General features: G+C 42.8%; 1 protein-coding gene and 1 long non-coding RNA gene across 4 annotated transcripts in view; one reads left to right on the forward strand and one right to left on the reverse strand.

The window, feature by feature from the left end:
• LOC135510760 (protocadherin-7-like) overlaps positions 1–22,390 on the forward strand; it is a 236,948-nt gene that overhangs the window by 67,809 nt on the left and 146,749 nt on the right. The gene's annotated exons all lie outside the window — the stretch shown is intronic.
• On the reverse strand, positions 5,252–16,828 carry LOC135510761 (uncharacterized). Its single transcript, XR_010451153.1, has 3 exons — positions 16,771–16,828; positions 6,498–6,569; positions 5,252–6,281 (listed from the first exon to the last, which is right to left on the reverse strand). It is a non-coding gene; the product is annotated as an uncharacterized LOC135510761 (long non-coding RNA).

The raw sequence follows: 22,390 nt of genomic DNA on the forward strand, positions 1-22,390 counted from the left end.
AAACCCTGTAACCATCGTTTAGCTTGACGTTTTCTGCTGTGAAAACTAGGGATTTTCATTCTCTCTTTAGTTCTATGACATGTTTAAGTGTCTGCAGTGAAAGCAGACTCTCACTTTCACTCTGCTGATGTTCTGAATTTAAATGAGATTGACTGCACAGTCTTCTTAAGATTGGAAATCAACGATATGTGTTAAGAGAGATAGATAGTTATATGTGGCTATTGGTGATCTGGTGTAAACACGTGTGTGTGTGTGTGTGTGTGTGTGTGTGTGTGTGTGTGTGTGTGTGTGTGTGTGTGTGTGTGTGTGTGTGTGTGTGTGTGTGTGTGTGTGTGTGTGTGTGTGTTTGATTGATTGGTGTTCCCCCTGTGGTCAGATAAAGGGTCTTAGCCTGTCATCCATCACCTCATGGTCATGTCCATGTCTGCTCTGCTAATACAGCCCACCTGACTCCTCTCCACCAATCACAGCCCACCTATGTTCTCTCCACCAATCACAGCCCTCCCTACAATGTCTGCTCCGTCATGGGTGCCAAAGTACCTCGACCCCTCACAGTTTAGTGACACTCAAAGTGACATTGGAAATATAAATTCAAGTGTGTTGGAATTGTGATACACCCACAATGATTGATATTCTACTCACACTTTCATTTGAATAGCATGCAGTAGCTGTAGGGCTAGGAATGCAGAGGTGTGTGTTAGCAGATCCTGGGTGTACCTCACTCATAATCACTAAAACACACGTGTGATTAATTGTCCCTGTGTTTGTGTGTGAATGCAGTGTACCCATGTGTGTGTGATGGGTGGCGTGGCTCTCTCCATTCGTCTCCTGTCCGTTGGTAAACATGGAGAACTAGACAGCTGCTCCTACTTTCATAGTACTATTCATTACCTCGACGGATATACCTACATTTATATGTTACCCTCAATCATGATTGATTTTCCACCTTAGAGATCAAAATGCTCATCCCCTTCTCTTCCCTCTCTCTTTTCCTCTCTCTCCCTCTCTCACCCCTCCCTCTCTCTCAAGCCACACCATTCTCACTCACGCTCCCCCACTTCCCCGCCTCTCTATCTCCTTTCTTATTCTATCATTCGTCCCCCTCTATCCTTCAAGCTTCCTCCTGCATCCTCTAACCCCCCCACTTTTTTCCCTATTAGCTTTCTCTCCCTCTCTCTGTTTCTCCTCCTCTTCTCCATTCTCCCCTCTCCTCTCCTTTTCTATCTCTCTCTATCTCTCTCTCTCTGTCCTCTCCTCGTGTCTCACCAGTCAATAATGAAAATTGCTTGGTACCTTGAATGGATTATCTGTGTGCAAGGGGGCCCAGGGTTGTTTGTTTGAAGGTGCAGTGGTGTCAAATGAAAAGGCAAGGGCCATTTTCTACCTGCCACTGCCCTCAGCCTCCGTCTCACACACACACGCACAGACACGCACGGTTGCATCGTCACTTTGAAGTCTCTCCTTTTTTCACTCTCTTTCCATTCCCTCCCTCCTTCCCCCATTCCTTGTCTTCATGTTTTATTAATACTGCCTAATTACGCGCCCTAGTATTCTTCATGCTAGTTGTCTCATTTAATTGTTTGCTTTCGTCTCTCCCTTTGTCCGTCTTTTGTATGAAAAACACTCCTCTGATTTATTCATTGGCTGCAACGTGCTGAGATCAAAGAAAGACTAGATTGAACACAGCACACGCATATTTACAATTGACAATCAATTGTGTGATCATTCCACACCATATAAACTAACCTTATTAGTCTTGGACCCCTGCATTTATTTTCTACCTTATTTAGTCACGTGTTGAGCATTCTGCTCATTAGAGACCTATGTCTTAAGTATTCAGGCAAATGTGATGCGTTGCGTTAGAAAATTAGCATTTACCCCACTAATGATATAGAACCTAATGATAACAGTCATATAACTTTCTATGGCCATCTTCTAGCCTGTTTGAACAAGGGTCTGTTTACGGTCAGACGCTGTCTGTCAGTGGCTGATAGACAGTGTGACAAACAGACACTAACCAGTGAATGGCAATCCAAATATAACTGGTTATTCTGGATTCCTCCAGGGGAGCATCAAGTAGCTTGCTCTGTCTGACAAATATGCAAATACATTGTTTTAACATTGATGTGGTGTGTTGGGGGTTTGCATGGCCTCACCGACAGCACGACTGCATTCCAAAGGACTTTGTTCTGTGCCTGCGAGTGTGTGTGTTTGCATGTGTGTCTATGCAGGTTTTCTTGGCTGCAGTTTGGATAAGGAAGCCTGTTTCTGAGCTCTTAACAGTTTTATGATAATGAGGGATTGAATCGATGCTGAATAAGAGAGAGCTAGAGAGAGAAAGAGAGAGAAAGAGAGAGAGGGAAAGATACAGATAGATAGAGCAAGCGAGAGAGAGAGTGCGAGAGAGAGAGAGAGAGAGAGAGAGATGGTGCACAAAACTGAGAACGAGAGTGAACAAGTAAGAAGAAAGCCAGAAAGAGGCATGGGAGTGAATGAATGATGAAACGGAGAATAAAAAGATACAGAGTCGGAGCGAGGGAACATGACTAGGCCATGCCAAGGCAGCGGGCAGCCTGTCAGGAGATGAGAGGGATGAATCCCTCCATACTTGCATATGAAAGGAGGGAATTTCACAGGCTCTAATAGGCATTCAGCCTCATCCTCTGCTGCTTTGTTGACATTGCTGCTAATGCCTGACTGACAAGCATGGCTTTACTGTCTGATTGGACAAGTTCTGCAGGTTTGGTAAACATGCCAGATAGACAGATCTGGATTTGTGTGGGAAGGAGGTGTGTCCCTCTGGGTGTGTGAATGAGTTTGTGTCTGTTTTTAGAAAGTGAGCCTGAAAGTTTGTGTATGTGCAGGTGTGTGTGTGTGTGTGTGTGTGTGTTTGTTCATCCTTGTCCTCTCTTTCAGGTAACACGTATTACATCTCTTTATTATTAAATGTGTGTTTCTCTCGCCCTCTTTGTGTGGATGCTTGGTTGCTTTATATCAGTAGTAGTAAAGGCTGTTTTGATTTTGCTAAACAGGCATATGGCTGCCCCTCCTACTTGCTTGACTACATTGGTTTTGTGGAATCTTGTAACTCCCCTCTCCCTTTGGTTTTAAAAGGATTGCTCTACATACCTACTCCCTCTGCATGGGTCAATACTACTGTGCCAGGCCTAGTATGGACACAGACAATAGGTCACAGGGTCAGCCATTAGCAGGAGTCTCTGCGTAGATAGATATTAGCCACAGATCGAGGATCTGCCTATCCTCCCCCAATCCTAGTATCAGACCACTGCAAATCTACCAAGACCTGGCCGTCTCCCTATACTTTCAGCTCATACAAGGAGAAGACTGATCAGAGATGCAGCCAAGAGACCCATGATCACTCTGGATGAACTGCAGAGCTCTACAGCTGATGTGGGAGACTCTGTCCATAGGACAACAATCAGTCGTATATTGCACAAATCTGGCCTTTATGGAAGAGTGGCAAGAAGAAAGCCATTTTTAAAGTTATCCATAAAAAGTGTTGTTTAAAGTTTGCCACAAGCCACCTGGGAGACACACCAAACATGTGGAAGAAGGTGCTCTGGTCAGATGAAACCAAAATTGAACTTTTTGGCAACAATGCAAAACGTTATGTTTGGCGTAAAAGCAACATAGCCATCACCCTGAACACACCATCCCCACTGTCAAACATGGTGGTGGCAGCATCATGGTTTGGGCCTGCTTTTCTTCAGCAGGGACAGGGAAGATGGTTAAAATTGATGGGAAGATGGATGGAGCCAAATACAGGACCATTCTGGAAGAAAACCTGATGGAGTCTGCAAAAGACCTGAGACTGGGCTGGAGATTTGTCTTCCAACAAGACAATGATCCAAAACATAAAGCAAAATCTACAATGAAATGGTTCAAAAATAAACATATCCAGGTGTTAGAATGGCCAAGTCAAAGTCCAGACCTGAATCCAATCGAGAATCTGTGGAAAGAACTGAAAACTGCTGTTCACAAATGCTCTCCATCCAACCTCACTGAGCTCGAGCTGTTTTGCAAGGAGGAATGGGAAAACATTTCAGTCTCTCGATGTGCAAAACTGATAGAGACATACCCCAAGGGACTTACAGCTGTAATCGCAGCTACAAAGTATTAACTTAAGGGGGCTGAATAATTTTGCACGCCTAATTTTTCAGTTTTTGATTTGTTAAAAAAGTTTGAAATATCCAATAAATGTCATTCCACTTCATGATTGTGTCCCACTTGTTGTTGATTCTTCACAAAAAAATACAGTTTTATATCTTTATGTTTGAAGCCTGAAATGTGGCAAAAGGTCGCAAAGTTCAAGGGGGCCGAATACTTTCGCAAGGCACTGTATCATGTCATAGATAATATGTTCAGTGAAAATGAGTGGGTTTCTTTAGTCAATCTTCATTTAGCTGTAAAACATTATACAGCTGGAAAAGTATTTTGTTCATGTGAATTTGGCTGGTTTTCCTTCTTTCACGCTTCCCATCTTCTCCCATTCCACTTCCCCTTCTGCTCCTCTCTCTCTCTCTCTCTCTCTCTCTCTCTCTCTCTCTCTCTCTCTCTCTCACACACACACACACTATCTCCCTTTATCTGTATGTCTCCCTCTCTCTCTCTCTCTCTCCCTCTCTCCCCTCTCTCAAATAAAATGTTATTGGTCACATACACATGGTTAGCAGATGTTAATGCGATTGAAACAAAATGCTTGTGCTTCTAGTTCCAACAGTGCAGTCATATCTAACAAGTAATCTAACAATTCCACAACAACCACCTAATACACACACATCTAAGTAAAGGGATGAATAAGAATATGTACATATAAAGATATGGATGAGCGATGACTGAGCGGCATAGGCAAGATGGAATAGATGGCATAGAATACATTATATACATATGAGATGAGTAATGCAAGATGTGTAAACATTATTAGAGTTGCATTATTAAAGTGACTAGTGATCCATTTTTTAAAGTGGCCAATGATTTCGAGTCTATATGGAGGCAACAGCCTCTCTGTTAGTGAAGGCTGTTTAACAGTCTGATGGCCTTGAGATAGAAGCTGTTTTTCAGTCTCTTGCTCCCAGCTTTGATGCAACTGTACTGACATTGACTTCTGGATGGTAGTGGGATGAACAGACAGAGGCTCGGGTGGTTGATTTCCTTGATGATCTTTTTGGCCTTCCTGTGACATCGGGTGCTGTAGGTGTCCTGGAGGGCAGGTAGTTTGCCCCCAGTGATGCGTTGTGCAGACCGCACCACCCTCTGGATAGACTTGCGGTTGTGGGCGGTGCAGTTGCCGTACCAGGTGTTGATACAGCAGTTTGTGAGGGTTTTAGGTGACAAGCCAAATTTCTTCAGACTCCTGAGGTTGAAGAGGTGCTTTTGCACCTTCTTCACCACACTGTCTGTGTGGGTGGACCTTTTCAGTTTGTCTGTGATGTGTATGGCGAGGAACTTAAAACGTTCCACCTTCTCAAATCAAATCAAATGACATTTTATTGGTCACATAGACATGTTTAGCAGATGTTAATGCGAGTGTAGCAAAATACATGTGCTTCCAGTTCCAACCACTGCTGTCCCATCGATGTGGATTCTGCTGTTTCCTGAAGTCCATGATCATCACCTTTGTTTTGTTGACGTTGAGTGAGAGGTTGTTTTCCTGACACCACATTCTTAGTGCCCTCACCTCATCCCTGTAGGATGTCTCGTAGTTGTTGGTTTTCAAGCCCACTACTGTTGTGTCGTCTGCAAACTTGATGATTGAGTTGGAGGCGTGCATGGCCATGCAGTCATGGGTGAACAGGGAGTCCAGGAGGGGGCTGAGCATGCACCCTTGTGGGGCCCCATTGTTGAGGATTAGCGAAGTCGAGATGTTGTTTCCTACCTTCACCACCTGAGGTGGCTCGTCAGAAAGTCCAGGACCCAATTGCACAGGGCGGTTGTTGAGACCCAGGGCCTTAAGCTTAATGATGAGCTTGGAGGGTACTATGGTGTTGAATGCTGAGCTGTAGTCGATGAACAGTTTTCTTACATAGGTATTCCTCTTGTCCAGATGGGAAAGGGCAGTGTGCAGTGTGATGGTTATTGCATTGTCTGTGGACCTATTGGGGTGGTATGCAAATTGAAGTGGGTCTAGGGTGGCAGGTAACGTGGAGGTGATATGATTCTTGACTGGTCTCTCAAAGCACTTCATGATTTAGTTCAGTCTTCTTTGCCTTCTTGGGTACAGGAACAATGGTGGCCATCTTGAAGGATGTGGGGAGAGCAGACTGGGATAGGGAGATTGAATATGTCCGTAAACACACCAGCCAGCTGGTCTGCACATTTACATTTACATTTAAGTCATTTAGCAGACGCTCTTATCCAGAGCGACTTACAAATTGGTGAATTCACCTTCTGACATCAGTGGAACTAAGGATGCGGCTTGGGATGCCGTCTGGGTCGACCGCCTTGCGAGGGTTAACTAGTTTAAATGTCTTACTTACGTCGGTCATGGAGAAGGAGAGTGGGGGCCCACAGTCCTTGGTAGCGGGCCGCGTCAGTGGCACTGTGTCATCCTAAAAGCGGGCAAAGAAGCTGTTCTGAGATTTGTGTTATGAGGATAATAGCAAAGCTCATAATTTCAGCTTGTTAATTCCTTTTGAAAAAGAGTGTTCATTAAAAAAAGAACAAGTGAATGAGAGAGAGAGAGAGAGAGAGAGAGAGAGAGAGAGAGTCAGGTCACTGTTCGAGTTTCTAATTGCTGTAGCCAATACTGTGACCTACAGATCTGCTTTTCCCTGCCTGAGGAAATATTAACGAGAGAGCGAGAGAGCTAGAGAAAGAGAGAGAAAGAGAGAGAGAGAGAAAGAAACAGAGAGAAGAGAGAGAGGTTGTTGTACTTTAGAAATAAGGAGACCATGGTCAAACAGCGTTACCACTGCACAGGATTGGGTCACATGAAGGAATGGTAAAGATTGAACTTGTTAATGAAGGGATAGGACTTGTGCATGTGTCAACAGAGAGTTCCGCTAAGACTGCTGTCAGATAACCAATCATAAGTGTGTGTGTGTGTGTGTGTGTGTGTGTGCGTGTGTGCGTGTGCGCGTGTGCGCGCGTGCGTGCGTGCGTGTAGACAATAGAGAGCTCCTCCAAGGCTGCTGGGAAGGTGCCAGGCATAAAGCCTGAACACTCCCCCAGAATGTTCACCTCTTATCACTAGGTACCATAACTCATCCATCGCTCTCTGAGCTGTTAACATCATGTTTTAGCCCCAAATATAGTCATAAAATGTGTAATATGTTGGATTAGAAACTGGAAGATGTAGAGATGGTTGACTTTGGGTCATGCATTGTATTATACATGACAGATGGGTGTGAGAGAGTAGTGGAGATAGATGTTGAGGACACATCTGGCATACCTGGCTGGAACAGAAAAGCTACAAAGACTCTGCTGCTGCTAACCCACTATGACAACAGATTGCTATGCAATCTGGTTTCAGAGCTGGTCATGGGTGCACCTCAGCCACGCTCAAGGTCCTAAACGATATCTTAACCACCAGCGATAAGAAACATTACTGTGCAGCCGTGTTCATTGCTTTCAAGGCTTTCGAATCTGTTAATCACCACATCCTCATCGGCAGACTCGACAGCCTTGGTTTCTCAAATGATTGCCTCGCCTGGTTCACCAACTACTTCTCTGATAGAGTTTAGTGTGTCAAATCGGAGGGTCTGCTGTCCGGACCTCTGGCAGTCTCTATGGGGGTGCCACAGGGTTCAATTCTTGGACCAACTCTCTTCTCTGTATACATCAATGAGGTCGCTCTTGCTGCTGGTGAGTCTCTGATCCACCTCTTCGCAGACGACACCATTCTGTATACTTCTGGCCCTTCTTTGGACACTGTGTTAACAACTCTCCAGGCAAGCTTCAATGCCATACAACTCTCCTTCCGTGGCCTCCAATTGCTCTTAAATACAAGTAAAACTAAATGCATGCTCTTCAACCGATCGCTACCCGCACCTGCCCGCCTGTCCAACATCACCACTCTGGACGGCTCTGACTTAGAATATGTGGACAACTACAAATACTTAGGTGTCTGGTTAGACTCTCCTTCCAGACCCATATCAAATATCTCCAATCCAAAGTTAAATCTAGAATTGGCTTCCTATTTCGCAACAAAGCATCCTTCACTCATGCTGCCAAACATACCCTTGTAAAACTGACCATCCTACCAATCAGCAGAGGGAACACCCCCCTATCCACATCGATGGAACAGTAGTGGAGAGAGTAGCAAGTTTTAAGTTCCTCGGCATACACATCACAGACAAACTGAATTGGTCCACTCACACAGACAGCATCGTGAAGAAGGCGCAGCAGCGCCTTTTCAACCTCAGGAGGCTGAAGAAATTCGGCTTGTCACCAAAAGCACTCACAAACTTCTATTGAGGCACAATCGAGAGCATCCTGGCGGGCTGTATCACCGCCTGGTACGGCAACTGCTCCGCCCTCAACCGTAAGGCTCTCCAGAGGGTAGTGAGGTCTGCACAACGCATCATCGGGGGCAAACTACCTGCCCTCCAGGACACCTACACCACCCGATGTTACAGGAAGGCCATAAAGATCATCAAGGACATCTACCACCTGAGCCACTGCCTGTTCACCCCGCTATCATCCAGAAGGCGAGGTCAGTACAGGTGCATCAAAGCTGGGACCGAGAGACTGAAAAACAGCTTCTATCTCAAGGCCATCAGACTGTTAAACAGCCACCACTAACATTGAGTGGCTGCTGTCTACACACTGACACTGACTCAACTCCAGCCACTTTAATAATGGGAATTGATGCGAAATGTTGTAAATATATCACTAGCCACTTTAAACAATGCTACCTTATATAATGTTACTTACCCTACATTATTCATATGCATACGTATATACTGTACTCTATATCATCGACTGCATCCTTATGTAATACATGTATCACTAGCCACTTTGAACTATGCCACTTTGTTTACATACTCATCTCACATGTATATACTGTACTCGATACCATCTACTGTATCTTGCCTATGCTGCTCTGTATCATCACTCATTCATATATCCTTATGTACATATTCTTTATCCCCTTACACTGTGTATAAGACAGTAGATTAGGAATTGTTAGTTAGATTACTTGTTGGTTATTACTGCATTGTCGGAACTAGAAGCACAAGCATTTCGCTACACTCGCATTAACATCTGCTAACCATGTGTATGTGACAAATACAATTTGATTTGATTTGATCCTCGACTTTGGCGATGTCATTTACAAAATATCCTCCAATACCCTACTCAACAAATTGGATGCAGTCTATCACAGTGCAATCCGTTTTGTCACCAAAGCCCCATATACTACCCACCATTGCGACCTGTACGCTCTCGTTGGCTGGCCCTCGCTTCATACTCGTCGCCAAACCCACTGGCTCCATGTCATCTACAAGACCCTGCTAGGTAAAGTCCCCCCTTATCTCAGCTCGCTGGTCACCATAGCATCTCCCACCTGTAGCACACGCTCCAGCAGGTATATCTCTCTAGTCACCCCCACAACCAATTCTTTCTTTGGCCGCCTCTCCTTCCAGTTCTCTGCTGCCAATGACTGGAATGAACTACAAAAGGCACTGAAACTGGAAACACTTATCTCCCTCACCAGCTTGAAGCACCAACTGTCAGAGCAGCTCACAGATTACTGCACCTGTACATAGCCCACCTATATTTTAGCCCAAACAACTACCTCTTTCCCTACTGTATTTAATTTATTTATTTATTTTGCTCCTTTGCACCCTATTATTTTTATTTCTACTTTGCACATTCTTCCATTGCAAATCTACCATTCCAGTGTTTTACTTGCTATATTGTATTTACTTTGCCACCATGGCCTTTTTTTGCCTTTACCTCCCTTATCTCACCTCATTTGCTCACATCGTATATAGACTTGTTTATACTGTATTATTAACTGTATGTTTGTTTTACTCCATGTGTAACTCTGTGTCGTTGTATGTGTCGAACTGCTTTGCTTTATCCTGGCCAGGTCGCAATTGTAAATGAGAACTTGCTCTCAACTTGCCTACCTGGTTAAATAAAGGTGAAATAAAATAAATAAAAATAAATAACAGTTTGAAAACTACAGCAAGAGCACTGTGTCTATGTCTGTCTTCACTGGAAACGTGTGATCACGGCGAGACCCAAAGCACGCAAAGCACACATCTCAGTGTGTGTGTGTGTGTGTGTGTGTGTGTCTGTGTGTCAGCTACCTTGTCAGCTACCTTGAAAACATGTTTCTTCAGCTGTTGCAACACATCCCTATCAGCGAACCACCACAGATGCTCCAGATGCATCATGGGTAGGGGACAGTCACCTTTTAAGACCTCACTTCAGGCACACCCCCACGAGAGGAAAAACACCACAGAAACATCAAGTCAATAGTAAGAATACAGTATGAAACGTTGAGAAGCTCTAATACTCGGCTAAGGATTAGAAACTTTTATTTACATGTGTTGCTGTTTGTTAATGGATTCTAATGCATTAGCTGTGTTAACTGTAATGTATGGGGTTTCCATACGTGTGACTTGTTTCCATTCCAGACCAAATGTTTCAAAGAGAAGGAGAGGGGAAATAAGTACATATATTCAGTATTTCATTAACCCTGAAATATAGATGGTATCTCTAATAAGTAGCCTAATACTCTGTTAACCTACATGAATCATAATGGGTTATGCTCAGTAGATAAATAAAATGAAGCCACTTTTCATATTTGCATAGGGAAGTGGAGCACAGTGGTGTTTTTGGGGGACCTGATTGTTGTTTTAAAGGGAGTCACGCACACTCGCATGCACGCTCAAACACACACCTGCGCATGAACATACACGCCCTACACACACACACACACTTAACTTCTTGTATTTGATGAATAGCAACCCCTGACTCGAACCCCTCCCTCCAGATACACCGCAGGTTAAATTAGCAAGCCCAATGAAGGCTATCATTACCGGGGTGTTACGCTACGGTTAGCATCCACACTTGGTTCACATTAGAGTGAATGGGAAATACCTGTTTTCAAGCGAAGCAGACAAAACACAGGTTGTTTATTCAGACAGAGTCAAAGGCAAGAAGCTGGACATTATTATTAGATTAAAGGACTGAAATGCCATGTAATAGGATGCCATATCGTAGGATTTCTGCTTTGGATGTTATGTTCTATTGGCCTTGGGCTTTTGATGGGAATTAATTAAAGCAGTTTTATATTGTGTATGTGTGTGTGCGCGCTGATGTGTATATACACTACCGTTCAAAATTTTGAGGTCACTTAGAAATGTCCTTGTTTCTGAAAGGAAAGCCATTTTTTTGTCCATTAAAATAAGATCAAATTGATCAGAAATACAGTGTAGACCTTGTTAATGTTGTAGCTGACTACAACATTGTAATGACTATTATAGCTGGATATGACGTGCAGAGGCCCATTATCAGCAATCATCACTTCTGTGTTCCAATGGCACGTTGTGTTAGCTAATCCAATTTTATAATTTTAAAAGGCTAATTGATCATTAGAAAACCCTTTTGCAATTATGTTAGCACAGCTGAAAACTGTTGTTCTGATTAAAGATGTAATAAAACTGGCCTTCTTTAGACTAGTTGAGTATCTGGAGCATCAGCATTTGTGGGTTAGATTACAGGCTGCAAATGGCAAGAAGCAAAGACCTTTCTAATGAAACTCGTCAGTCTATTCTTGTTCTGAGAAATGAAGGCTATTCCATGTGAGAAATTGCCAAGTAACTGAAGATCTCGGACAACACTGTGTACTACTCCCAAACTGGCTCTAAGCAGAATATAAAGAGGAGTGGGAAGCCCCGGTGTACAACTGAGCAAGAGGGAACATACATTAGTGTGCCTAATTTCAGAAACAGACGCCTCACACGTCCTCAACTGGCAGCTTCATTGTATAGTTCCCGTAAAACACCAGTCTCAACGTCAACCGTGAAGAGGCGACTCCTAGGCAGAGAAAAAGCCATATCTCAGACTGGCCAATAAAAAGAATAGATTAATATTGGTTCAAGAACACAGACACCGGACAGACAAACTCTGCCTAGAAGGCCAGCATCCCGGAGTCGCCTCTTCACTGTTGACTTTGAGACTGGTGTTTATTCTATCCTACGTATTCTACAGATATACTAAATATTCTTTCCAGACACTGTTCATAATGTCTATACATCCCATCACATTTTTATATTCATTCAAAATAAAATGTATAAAAAAACAAAACAGAAATACCTTATTTCCATAATTATTCAGACCCTTTCAATGAGACTCGAAATTGAGCTCAGGTACGTCCTGTTTCCATTGATCATCCTTGAGATGTTTCCGCAACTTAATTGAAGTCCACCTGTGGTAAATTCAATTGATTGGACATGATTTGGAAAGGCACACACCTGTCTATATAAGGTCCTACAGTTGACAGTGCATGTCAGAGCAAAAACCAAGCCATGAGATCAAAGGAATTGTCCGTAGAGCTCTAAGACCGGATTGTGTTGATGCACAGATCTGGGGATGAGTACCAAAACATTATCTGCAACATTGAAGGTCAGTGGCCTCCATCATTCTAAAATGGAAGAAGTTTGGAACCTCCAAGACTCCAACTAGAGCTGGTCGCTCTGCCAAACTGAGCAATCGGGGGGGAGACCAAGAACCCGATGGTCACTCTGACAGAGCTCCAGAGTTTATCACTCTGACTGAGCTCCAGAGTTCCTCTGTGGAGTTGGGAGAACATTACAGAATGACAACCATCTCTGCAGCACTCCACCAATCAGGCCTTTATGGTAGAATGGCCAGACAGAAGCTATTCCTCAGTAAAAGGCACCTAAAGGACTCTCGGACCATGAGAAACAAGATTCTCTGATCTGATGAAACCAACATTGAAATCTTTGGCTTGAATGCCAAGCGTCAAGGTTGTAGGAAACCTAGCCCAAACCCTACGGTTAAGTATGGTGGTCGCAGCATCATGCTGTGGGGATGTTTTTCAGTGGCATGGGCTGGGAGGCCAGTCAGGATCGAGGAAAAGATGAACAATGCAAAGTTAAGAGATAGCCTTGATGAAAATCTGCTCCAGAACGCTCAGGACCTCAGACTGGGGCGAAGGTTCTCCTTCCAACAGGACAACAACACTAAGCACACAACCAAGACAACGCAGGAGTGGCTTCAGGACAAGTCTCTCAATGTCCTTGAGTGGCCCAGCCAGAGCCTGGACTTGAACCCGATCGAACATCTCTGGAGAGACCTGAAAATAGCTGTGCAGCAACTCTCCTCGTCCAACCTGACAGAGCTTGAGATGATCTGCAGAGAAGAATGGGAGAAACTCCCCATTTCTGGTATGCCAAGTTTGTAGCTTCATACAAAGAAGACTTGATGCTGCAATCACTGCCAAAGGTGCTTCAACAAAGTACTGAGTAAAGGGTCTGCTAATGTAAATGTGATATTTCTATTAAGGCTGTAACGTAACAAAATGTGGAAAAAGTCAAGTGGTCTGAATACTTTCCGAAGGCACTGTATATACATATACATGCTCCGTACTCCGACATTGCTCGTCCTAATATTTATATATTTCATATTTCCATTATTTTACTTTTGATTTGTGTGTATTGTTGTGAATTGTTATATATTACTGCACCATTGGCGCTCGGAACACAAGCCAGGGCCGAGTTTGGGAATCCCTCATCTAATGTTACATCAATACACCCTGTTGTTCTCTCTCTTCGCCTCCTTCTCTTACACCATCCATCCATCCCTCCCTCCCTTGGTTTGTCATTGTGATTAACTGTGTGGGAACAACAAGGCACCCTCAGGTGCTTTCACCTTCTCTGTGTGTGAAGGGCGAGAAGGTTGGAGGGAGGGAGGGAGGGAGGGAAGGAGAGGGATGGGGGCTTATTTCAACTCGACACCTGATCCATTCTGTCAGCTGACCGGGCCACCGTCTCACTCATGATTATTTTATTCCTTGTATCCCAGCTGTAAGATGGTAAGATGATAGGACACACACACACTGACACGGAGTGAGTGACGGAGCAGGGTCTAGTCACCGTTAATCGTAGAGCAGATACAGGTGTCCAGTGATAATGCCTGTTTGAACTTTGATCGACCCTTGATTCAGGAGAGGTGAAATGCTTTGTGGGTGTTTCAGAGTGTTTTCCTACAGCCTGACAAAGACGGCCTTTGTTAGCCATTTCTATTCAACCATTTTTTTTTTCAGCCTACAGGTTTTCTTTTTTGGCTCAGTCCACATATTTAACTCCAGGGCCAGTTCTTAGTAGGGTTAGGAGAGAACAAATCAGGGCAAATATAATATACAAGGCTGTTTTTTAATCTCTTATTTTTATTTTATTTTTTCCCAAAAAATTGTTGGAGGGACCCAGCAGTGATAATTTGTGTTTTTCACCAACCTTTTAATTAAGAAGTGCCACCGTACCGCATCTAAGTTGTACAAAAGACATTAACCAACATCATCCTCACATTATCTCCCCAAAATGGATGCCCTTTCTCCTACTCAGTAATTAGATGTAATAGGACTGGGGCTGAAACTGAGACAATGCGATAAACACTGAGATATGGGTTTTTCTTGGATTCTTCATTGGAAGGGAGAAGAAGGAGGACGTGGTTGCTAAGTGCACTCGAAGAAGTCCCTTGAAGGATTGGTCTATTTTATATGGAGGATTAGTGTGGGTGTCTCATTCATCCGACAGTGATGTGGGGCCCTGATAGCGCCTCAGCCCTTTGATGCCTTATCCATCCGCCCATCTTTGGAGACACACATCTCACCAGGCCCAACAGATACAACAAATCAGTGGTTTAAACAGAGATAGCTCTGATTATCAGGTGTGTGTGGCTTTTGTTAGAAAATAAGCGGTTTGTACATAGACAAATGCACACATAAATGCTCATGCACACACAAACAAACATACATGCACACAAATAGTCCTGACAACAGAACACAACAAGTGTATTGAAACTCTCCTAATTAAATCTTATCTAAATGCCTACCTTGTGCTAAACGTCCATCTTTAATTCAGGGAAACGGGAGAGGAAACACTCAATGTCAGTTAAAAGAAGCCAACTTCTGCTTCACTCCGAAATGAGAATTAAATAAAAATAAAAATTGACTTTGCCTGGGGGCCCCAAAAAACACATGGGGATTGTCTCGGCAGAAGCCAAACATACATCAATTTCAATATTCATTTGGTTAGCACCTCAGCAATTGCAGCCTCGGCGCCATTTTAATCTTTCACCGCAATTCTTCATTATCTGAAGTGTGCTTTCATCTAAATTCCATTTTCATCAATCAAACTTCACCGGCTCTGACCTTGTTTGATCTTAATGGAGATAGCTGCAATGGTAAGCACGGAGGGAGGGAGAGAGGGGAGAGGGAGAGAGAGAGAGAGAGGAGAGAGAGAGAGAGAGAGAGAGAGAGAGAGAGAGAGAGAGAGAGAGAGTGAGAGAGAGAGAGAGAGAGAGAGAGAGAGAGAGAGAGAGAGAGAGAGAGAGAGAGAGAGAGAGAGAGAGAGAGAGAGAGAGAGAGAGAGAGAGAGAGAGAGAGAGAGAGAGAGAGAGAGAGAGAGAGAGAGAGAGAGAGAGAGAGAGAGGGGATGTCATACCGTAGAGAGAGAGGGAGTCTAAAGGTTATCGTGATACAGAGTGATACAGGTGTTTGGTGATGATGGATTAGCAAGGAGGACATAGAGCATGACAGAGAGAGCACACTATACTCTGCTTGCGTGGCACACACCCTGTTGCCCAGTTGAGCCGACTTGTGTGTGTGTTTTTCAAGCCAGTAGGCTCGTCACTCTCATTGCCCCTTCAGTGTAATGACCAACATGGTGTGTTGCGCAGGCTGTACTAATCTTCCCTTCCTCCTCCCTCCATCGCCCTGGGCCTACTGCTCTCCCTCTCTCTGTCTGTGTTTATTTGCTCAAACATTAGTGGTTAATTACTCATTTGTAATAATTGTTTTCTTAAACGCTTGTATCATAATCATCTCTGTCAGAAGCGGGAGGATGGGATATTAGGTCGTTGAGGAGGAGGAAAAGGAATGTGTTTTGTTAAGGACGTTTGGTGGTGGTGGTTTATGAGGTTTCTCTGGTGATATAGCCCCTAGCTAGTCTCACAGCATTGCGGCAGTGTGAGTGTGGATGGCGCATCACACTAAATTATACTGGTGCTGGGGTATTGACGTTGATTTTAATGAAGATAAAGACACACTCCCCCTAGTGGTTTGATCCTCTGTGAAATGGGCAGGAGAATCAAAACTGTATGGAATGACAAATTATGCCTACAGGATCCACAAACACACCCGCGCAGACGCACACGCAAGTAGGTATGCAAACACGCACACACACATGTTACGCCCCTGAAAAAGGGGGAGAAGTAATCATGAGAGTGATACGGTGTTGTTTTCCCTATTCAACTTTTAGTGCAATCATTTTACAAAAGTAACACATTACAAAACAACAGAAAAAACATTTTACAAATAACACAGCAAAATATCTTATTAACAATGCACATGTTCATTCACAATCTACATAAAATGGCAGCTACTCTCAGTACGATGCTATACTTCGCTACAACCGAGCAGGGCTCATATTACTCTCTGCAAATTTAACTCTTAACTTCCTCAAGATGTTACTAAGACACACCTTAAACTATCTTGACATGTTAACGAGTTATTGCATTTAAATTACTCTTTTTTTATCATCAATAACCTACCTGAAAAAGGGGGAGAAATAATCAGGAGAGTAATACGGTGTTGTTTTCTCAATTCAACTTTTAGTGCAATGAGAAAAGACCGCGATTTCCCCGGGAATATGGGTGGAGACCAGAGCAATTGATCTCAGGCTCATAGATTAAGAGCATTTAGTAGATCACACATTAACACTTTTAGGCACCACAAAATCATGTAATCAATATAACGTTTACACATTGCTCTCACAATTTGTACCCTTTGTACGCTTGACGGATATGAACTTTAACACTTGAATGTTATCAATCTCTATCAACTAATACTAAATGCATGATCTTTTTAACCTTTAGATGTTTTAAGATCCTCACATACTATGAACTTACTAATATGTTTTAATGTATAACAGGCTATGAATATTTCCTTTAACCTGCCACACACACACACACACACACACACACACACACACACACACACACACACACACACACACACACACGTTATTCTAAAAAATCCTATTTTTCCTAACCCCAAACCCTAAACCTATCCCTAACCCTTACCATAATCCTAACCCGTAACCAATAACCCAAGCTCTAAACCTAAACCGAACTCCTTACCCTAATCCTAACCCTAATTGTAACCCTAAACCTAACCCCTAATCTTAAAATAGCCTTTGTTCTCATGGGGATGTGGTACATTTTTCCTTGTTTTACTTTCCTTGTGGGGACACTTGGGGATAAGAAGTGAATCAGTTTTCTCTCTCTCTCTCTCTCTCTCTCTCTCTCTCTCTCTCTCTCTCTCACACACTCTCTCTCGCACACTCTCTCTCCCTCTCTCTCTTTCTCGCTCTCTCTCTCTCACACTCACTCACTCTCTCTCTCACACACATACTTTCTCTCTCACACACACACACACACTCTCTCTCACACACACACTCTCTCTCTCACACACTCTCTCTCTCACTCTCTCTCTCTCTCTCTCTTTCCCCACACATAGATCTTTTCGATCCCACCCCTGTTCCCTTAAATACAGGTTATCTGTCATCAGTGACACTGGATGGTAAATAAAGAGCCACTTATCAGTCTTGTTGAAGCTAGTGGGTAAAGCACTTTACACTACCCTTTTCTCTCTCTCTCTCTCTCTCTCTCTCTCTCTCTCTCTCTCTCTCTCTCTCTCTCTCTCTCTCTATCAATTTCAATACAATGTCAATTTAAGGGGCTTTATTAGCATGTTTATATTGCTAAAGCAAGTTAAATAAACAAGAAAAAATTAACAGTAAACATTACACTCACAAAAATTCCAAAAGAATAAAGACATTTCACCCAATAGATATGGGAGTTTATCAAAATTGGATTTGTTTTCATATTCTTTGTGGTTCTATGTAATGTCAGGGAAATGTGTGTCTCTAATATGCTCATACATTTGGCAGGTTAGGAAGTGCAGCTCAGTTTCCACCTCATTTTGTGGGCAGTGTGCACATAGCCTGTCTTCTCTTGAGAGCCAGGTCTGCCTTCGTTAACCTTTCTCAATATCAAGGCGATGCACACTGAGTCTGTACATAGTCAACACTTTCCTTAAATTTGGGTCAGTCACAGTGGTCAGGTATTCTGTCACTGTGTAATCTCTGTTTAGGGCCAAATAGCTTTTTTAGTTTTTTTCTCATTATTTGATTGGGTCTTGTTTTATTGCTGTCCTGGGGCTCTGTTGGGTCTGTTTGTGTTTGTGAACTGAGCCCCAGGATCAGCTTGCTTAGGGGCCTCGTCTCCAGGTTCATTTAGCTGTAGGTGATGGCTTTGCTATTGCTTGGGAATCGCTACGTTTTAGATGGTTGTAGAATTTAACAGCTATTTTCTGGATTTTGATCATTAGCAGGTACGCATTATTTGGTGTTTTACGTTATACACAGAGGATATTTTTGCAGAATTCTGCCTGCGGAGTTTCAATTTAGTGTTTGTCCCATTTTGTGAATAATGTGTTGGTGAGCGGACCCCAGACCTCACAACCATAAAGGGCAATGGGTTCTATAACTGATTTAAGTATTTTCAGCCGGATCCTAATTGGTATGTCAAATGTTATGTTCCTTTTGATGGCATAGAAGGCCCTTCTTGCCTTGTCGCTCAGATCGTTCACAGCTTTGTGGAAGTTAACTGTGGCGCTGATGTTTAGCCTGAGGTATGTATAGTTTTGTGTTTGCTCTAGGGCAATGGTGTCTAGATGGAAATTGTATTTGTGGTCCTGGCAACTGAACCTTTTTTGGAACACCATTATTTTTGTCTTACTGAGATTTACTGTCAGGGCCCAGGTCTGACATAATCTGTGCAGAAGATCTAAGTGCTGCTGTAGGCCCTCCTTGGCTGAGGACAGAAGCACCAGATCATCAGCAAACAGTAGACATTTGACTTCAGATTCTAGTAGGGTGAGGCCGGGTGTTGCAGACTATTTTAGTGCCCTCACCAATTCGTTGATATATATGTTGAAGAGGGCTAAAGCTGTGTCCCTGTCTCACCCCCCTGCCCTGTGGAAAGAAATGTGTGTGTTTTTTGCCAGTTTTAACCACATACTTGTTGTTTGTGTATATGGATTTTATAATGTCGTAAGTGTTCCCCCCAACACCAATTTCCATCAATTTGTATAGCAGGCCCTAAGCCAAATTGCGTCACAAGCTTTTTATTAAATCAACAAAGCATGTGTGGTGTGCAGGGTAAATACGTGGTCTGTCGTACAGTAATTTTATAAAAAGCCAATTTGACATTTGCTCAGTACATTGTTTTCTCTGAGAAAATGTACGACTCTGCTGTTAATGATAATGCAGAGGATTTTTTTTAGGCATTTTCCACAGTATTTATTGGGGTCAAATTTGTCTCCACTTTTGTGGATTGGGGTGATCAGTCCTTGGTTCCAAATATTAGGGAATATGCCAGAGGATGATGTTAAAGAGATTAAGTATAGACAATTTGAATGTGTTTTCTGTATATTTTATAATTTCATTGAGGATACCATCAACACCACAGACCTTTTTGGTTTGGAAGATTTGTCATGTACTTCATTCAAAGTAATTGGAGAATCCAGTGGTTTCTGGACGTCTTTAATAGCTGATTCTAAGATTTGTATTTGAACATGTACAGTGGGGCAAAAAAGTATTTAGTAAGCCTCCAATTGTGCAAGATCTCCCACTTAAAAAGATGAGAGAGGCCTGTAATTTTCATCATAGGTACACTTCAACTATGACAGACAAAATGAGAAAAATCACATTGTAGGATTTTAATAAATTGATTTGCAAATTATGGTTGGAAAATAAGTATTTGGTCACCTACAAACAAGCAAGATTTCTGGCTTTCACAGACCTGTAACTTCTTCTTTAAGAGGCTCCTCTGTCCTCCACTCGTTACCTGTATTAATGGCACCTGTTTGAACTTGTTATCAGTATAAAAGACACCTGTCCACAACCTCAAACAGTCACACTCCAAACTCCACTATTGCCAAGACCAAAGAGCTGTCAAAGGACGCCAGAAACAACATTGTAGACCTGCATCAGGCTGGGAAGACTGAATCTGCAGTAGGTAAGCAGCTTGGTTTGAAGAAATCAACGGTGGGAGCAATTATTAGGAAATGGAAGACATACAAGACCACTGATAATCTCCTTCGATCTGGGGCTGCACGCAAGATCTCACCCCGTGGGGTCAAAATGATCACAAGAACGGTGAGCAAAAATCCCAGAAACACTCGTGGGGACCTAGTGAATGACCTGCAGAGAGCTGGGACCAAAGTAACAGCCTACCATCAGTAACACACTACGCTGCCAGGGACTCAAATCCTGCAGTGCCAGACACGTCCCCCTGCTTAAGCCAGTACATGTCCAGGCCCGTCTGAAGTTTGCTAGAGAGCATTTGGATGATCCAGAAGAAGATTGGGAGAATGCCATATGGTCAGATGAAACCAAAATATAACTTTTTGGTAAAAACTCAACTTGTTGTGTTTGGAGGACAAAGAATGCTGAGTTGCATCCAAAGAACACCATACCTACTGTGAAGCATGGGGGTGGAAACCTCATGCTTTGGAGCTGTTTTTTCTGCAAAGGGACCAGGACGGCTGATCCATGTCAAGGAAAGAATGAATGGGGCCATGTATCGTGAGATTTTGAGTGAAAACCTCCTTCCATCAGCAAGGGCATAAATAATAGATACCCTTTTGTTATTGACCAAATACTTATTTTCCACCATCATTTGCAAATTATTTCATAAAAAATCCTACAATGTGATTTTCTGGATTTTTTTTCTCATTTTGTCTGTCATAGTTGAAGTGTACCTATGATGAAAATTACAGGCCTCTCTCATCTTTTTAAGTGGGAGAACTTGCACAATTGATGGCTGAGTAAATACTTTTTTACCCCACTGTATATGTTTTTGATATTTGTTCTTTGTTATAGGGCCAAGAAGATTTGAGAAGTGGTTTACCCATAGATCTCCATTTGGATAGATAACTCTTCGTGTTGTTGTTTGTTTAGTGTTTTCCAATTTTCCCTGAAGTGGTTAGAGTCTGTGGATTCTTCAATTATAATGAGCTGATTTTTGATGTGCTGTTCATTCTTTTTCCATAGTGTATTTCTGTATTGTTTTAGTGAATCACCATAGTGAAGATGTAGGCTCAGGTTTTCTGGCTCCTATGTTTTTGGTTGGATAGGTTTCTCAATTTCTTTCGTAGGTTGTTGCATTCTTCATCAAACCATTTGTCATTGTTGTTAATTAATTTTATTTTGTTTTCTGATTGACATTTTTTAGATTTGATAGGGAAGCTGAGAGGTCAAATATACTGTTTTAGTGTTCTACTGGCAAGTTTACACCTTCACTATTATAGTGAAACGTTTTGTCCAAGAATTTGTTTAAAAGGGATTGAATTTGTTGTTGCCTAATTGTTTTCGGGTGGTTTTCACATTACTTCTGTTGCATTTTTTAATATTATTTAGTTCCTTTGGATTTGATGCCTCATGATTGGGTATTGCTCTGTCCAAGTAGACCGTGAATTTGCTGTGATCTAAAAGGGGTGTCAGTGGGCTGACTGTGAACGCTCTGAGAGACTGGGTTGAGGTCAGTGATAAAGTAGTCTACAGTACTAATGCCAAGAGATGAGCAATCGGTGTATGTACAGTAGGAGTCCCCTCAAAGCCTACCACTGGCAATGTACATACCCAGCTTGCGACAGAGCATGTTTGGTTATGTTGTCGTCATTGTACCCAAGGCCACATATGGGGGAGGGAATGCTGTCACCTTCAAGTAGGTGTTTGTCCCCTTGTGTGCTGAGGGTGTCAGGTTCTTGTCCAGTTCTGGCATTTAGGTCACCACAGAATAGCACATTTCCCTGGGCCTGGAAATTATTGATTTCCCCCTCCAGGATGGAGAAACTGTCTTCATTATAATATGGGGAGTGTAGTTGGGGGATATAGGTAGCACACAGGAGGACATTTTTCTCTGTTGAGATTATTTCCTTTCGAATGTCTAGCCAATTGTAAAATGTTCCTGTTTTGAATAATTGAATAGAGTAAGTTAGGTCTACTCTATACCAAATTAGCATACCCCCTGAGTCCCTTCCATGTTTCACACCTGGTAGTTTGGTGGATGGGACTACCAGCTCTCTATAACCTAGAGAGTAACC

Source organism: Oncorhynchus masou, chromosome 23 (genome assembly GCF_036934945.1).
Source record: "Oncorhynchus masou masou isolate Uvic2021 chromosome 23, UVic_Omas_1.1, whole genome shotgun sequence".
NCBI lineage: Eukaryota > Metazoa > Chordata > Actinopteri > Salmoniformes > Salmonidae > Oncorhynchus > Oncorhynchus masou.